This window comes from Panicum hallii, chromosome 9, assembly GCF_002211085.1.
Source record: "Panicum hallii strain FIL2 chromosome 9, PHallii_v3.1, whole genome shotgun sequence".
NCBI classification, from domain to species: domain Eukaryota; kingdom Viridiplantae; phylum Streptophyta; class Magnoliopsida; order Poales; family Poaceae; genus Panicum; species Panicum hallii.
Genome location: NC_038050.1, coordinates 43708216 through 43712458, shown reverse-complemented (window position 1 = coordinate 43712458; position 4243 = coordinate 43708216).

The following is a 4243-nucleotide window of genomic DNA, read 5'->3' as shown; positions in this document are numbered from 1 at the left end:
AGCACGACTGGTGATATTTGTCCTCTTCTTCTTCAAAGTCCTCCTTTCTGCATGGTGGCTCAGCTTGCTCATGTTGGGGCGGCACAGGTCACAAGTGCCGAAACACCAAGATCCCTTCTGCATCACACTTCCAAGATCTGCACTCCGGGCAATCATTGACAGAAGGCAATCACCTCATACCGGAGTCCCAGCAATACTTGAAGAACGGGCAATGCCAATGGTCACGTGTATCTTCACGCTTCTTCAGACTCTTCCCACTACGGTGCTCATATTCTTCATCCTGTGATTCATACTGGAGACGTTGCCAGTACTGGCATTCATACTTCTTGAGGAGATGGGCGGAAGCCGGCCGTTGATTTCTGACGTGTTTCACTTGCTCTTCAGTGATGTATTCCTTTTCCCCTTTTTGGGGCAGATCGCAGGGATCAGCCTTTTCCTTCCTTGCATAGCGACGTGGCGCAGGCCCCACCATATTGATGCCAAATGCAAAATCCAATTGTCATTGAGCAGATCGGCACAACCCTCTACCATGTTCACGCTTGGGAAAGGCTGAGTGTCGACCTTCATGGCATACTGACCTAAGATCAATCAGCCCTGCTCAATAGCCGATTGGAACTGTCGATGGAGTTCTTTGCAGTCGCTGGTGTTGTGGGTGAAAGAATGATGCCATTTGCAGAATGACCTCCCTTGTAGCTCTTGTGCTGTAGGAAACTTACAGCCTTCCAGTAACTTCAACTACTTTTCCTTTAGTAACAGATCAAATAGCTGCTCAACCTTGCTTACGTCAAAGTCAAAACGCTTCGCAGGTCCTTGCTGCTTCACCCACTTACAGGACACGGGATTTGCCCCCGAGTCCACTCTGCAACCGCTACCTCTTGATCATCCCCAGAATCTTTAGCGTCTTCTGCGTCGATCAATGTTACCTGACGCTTGAACCTATCCTAATACAATTCTGGGTGGCGCTGCTCATATGATGTCAATTTCTGCACTAAGTGCGCCAAAGAATTGAACTCCAATTGAAAGACGAGATCCTTGATCAGCTTCACTAGTCCCAAGGATACCAGCTCGACTACCTCTTTTTCTGAAATTCGGGTTGAATAGCATCGATTCTTGACTTCCCTGAAGCGCTGGATATACTCTGACATAGTTTCCCCTCACTTCTGCCGGACTTGTGCCAGATCAGCAATCCCGGCCTCCGTAGCTTCCGAGTGGTATTGGATGTGGAATTGCTCCTCCAGCTGCTTCCATGTGCGGATCGAGTTAGGACCCAATGAAGTGTACCATCCCAAGGCTGGACCTATAAGAGACTGCGAAAAGAACCTTACTCGCAGAGGGTCTGATACTGAGATCATCCCCAATTGTGCCAAGTATCGGCTCACATGCTCAATAGAGCTGGACCCTTCCGACCCATTGAACTTGGTGAACACAGGGAGCCGATACTTGGGTGGCAGAGGGATCAAGTCATATTCACTTTGATACGGCTTAGTATAGCTGATCGCTCGCCTTTTCGGTAAAATACCAAATTGATCCCTCAAGATGGTACTAATCTGGTCCACAGTTTGAACTCCTGGGGCCAAGTGCGTGCTATCATGACTCGGCCCAGTGGCATATTTAGCTAGCCACGCTTGCTTATCAGCGTCTATTCCAGATATTCCTCCAACCGCCTGCTGCGCCGAATATACCGGGTTGTTGCTGTCTGGTATATATGCACACATGTACCCACATGGAATTTCCTTAGGTGGCTCACTGAAAAACTGATGGCCGACAGGATCATCTCCCATCCTGTAGACGACGTATGCCGGTGAACCTTGCGATTCTGGATCCGCGAATGTATAGGGCATTGGTGGCTTGGCCTGGAACGGCATGTGACATTCAGGTAATTAGAACATATGGATACTAGGTTTTAGTATGACATATGTATGCTTGCTATGATATATGTGGGTAGTACCAAAGACTAGGGGTATATTTGTAATTTCTTAAGTGTAAATTGGGTTATATGGAAGGTAGCTTTAAAACCTAGGAGAAAAATAATGCTAAGTGTTAAATTTATATTACTATAGGGAGGAAAGTGTAAAAGATAGGTTAGATCTTAAGAAAAATGGGTTTTTGTGTAAGAGTAGGGACCTATGTGTTTTTAAAATAAAAACCATAGGGCTTTTATGTAAAATAGTTGAGGTGTAAAAGTAACTCTCATGTTTACTTGAGGGCTAATATGTAAGTATACAAGTCATCATGATATCTCATGAAAATTTGTGAACATATCCAAATTTTGACCAAATCCCCTTTGGTAAGGATAAGGGTAATTCAAATTTCACCTTTATTCAAAATTTCACATGAAAAGCTGCAAACTTTGGGTTTTTGTACTTGAGCCCTAAAACAATATTGTAGAGCTTGAAAAACTCTACAACTTTTGTTTTGGGCATTTCTTCTTTTGATCTCTATTTCAGTGGGAATTTTTAGTTTACCGGAAGGCCCCTGAACTTTCTATATATTCCAAACTAGTCCTTGGACTTTTCCCCCTCTTCTTCTTCCTCTGAACCCCCTCTATCCCCTGCTTCTCTACTCTTCTGCTCTGCCGCCGGTGCAGCTCCCCCTCCGGCTGCCGCTGTGCAGATCGCCGTCGTCCACCTCCTGCTCCTCCCCCTTCCACGCGTCATCTCCTCCTCAAGCCCGGCTCTGGTTCCCTCCCCGCTATCCTTGTTTGCGCGCGCCACGGCTGCCGGAGCTCTACTCGGCCGCCACCTCCTCGTCACCGTGGAGAGCCCACAGTGAAGCCCCAGACCTCCATCTCTCACGCAAACCAACACTACACGAGCCTCTACATCCCATTCCTCCAGTTTCCTTGCCAATTCTCGAGCACCCGACCCAAACCCCACTGCTACTCCTGTTATCCCCCTCCGGCAACAATCAGCATTGCCGTGGGCAGCCGACACCAGACACCCTTCACCATCATCAACCCCTGTACGAGCATCTCCGTTCCTTACTCGTGCTCGTCGACCCCTTGTTGCCCTCCAATTGCAGCCGGAGCCCCGTTACCGACGAGCGCCGCCGTCGCCGCCTTCAGCCTCACCGTGGGCAGCTCACACCGAGCGTTCCCGCGCCACCACGACTCCTTAGCCAGCACCACATCAACGCCGTGCAACTCTACGACCTCTTAGTGGGGTCTCTAGTGCCCTGTATTGCTTTTCCGATGCTCGCCGGCGTCTGTCCCAGCCGCCGCCGCCACTGTCTTCGCCGGTTGCTTCTAATCCGACGCATACGCTCCCAATTGTTTGCGTCAACTCCTTCCCCACGACTCGCTGAAGCTCATGCGCAGACCCTCCACCGACGCCGGTCACCGGAGTCTCGCCGTTGACAGAGCCCTCTCCGCCACCACCTCGGGTTCTCATCGAGATCCATATTTCCGACCAGTGCAGCCCTCGACACTTGGTGCTTTCGGACCGCCGTGAGCTCCTGAGCCCTCTCCTTCCCTCGGACCTCGCCGCCGGCGACCCTCCTCGCCGGAACACGGCCGTCCAATCCTTGCTCCCCTTCTGTCTCTGGCCAAGGACCCCGGGTTAGAAGGAGCAAAAGCCAGGGGGCTATTTGCAAACTGCAGGACTCAGAGAAACAGTACCCCTGGGGACCTCTGTGTAAACTTTTCTTATTATTTCATGTGTTTGATGCTGCTGTCTTGCAAAATTCATAGCAAACTGTAGGAAAATCCAAAAATTGCAAAACCAATTTTGTTAGAAACTAGATTTTAAACCCTACAACTTTTATTAAATGAGTTTGGTTTGAAACTAAGTATTTTTGAATCTATTTTAAATCTAAGGTAAAAGAGTTTAACATGCATAGCTTCTACATACTAACTTTGCTACTTATGATTTTTGGTATGCAATCTCTATAGATTATGTATAAGCTGGTGTAGAATTTTCAAACCTAGTTTTGTTTTGTAGCTTGAATTCTTTTAAATTTGGGCAATTCAATTTGAATTGTAATGGAATTAGTTAAGCATACCTATTAAAGCTTAATTAATTAGATCTTTTTGTCATAATCTAGCAGGTGGATAATTAATCTATGATTAAATTTTCAAGACTTTATAATTTTATTTACCTAAGGTTTGAATTTAAATTGGGATTTGAATCTAAACTTAAAATATTTTAATTCCTGTTTTCAGTAAATTCAATGCTATAGTCATAAGTTAAATATAAATGATAATTCAAAGCTAAAACCACTTTTGTTTCAAGAGTTCTTGTGTGTT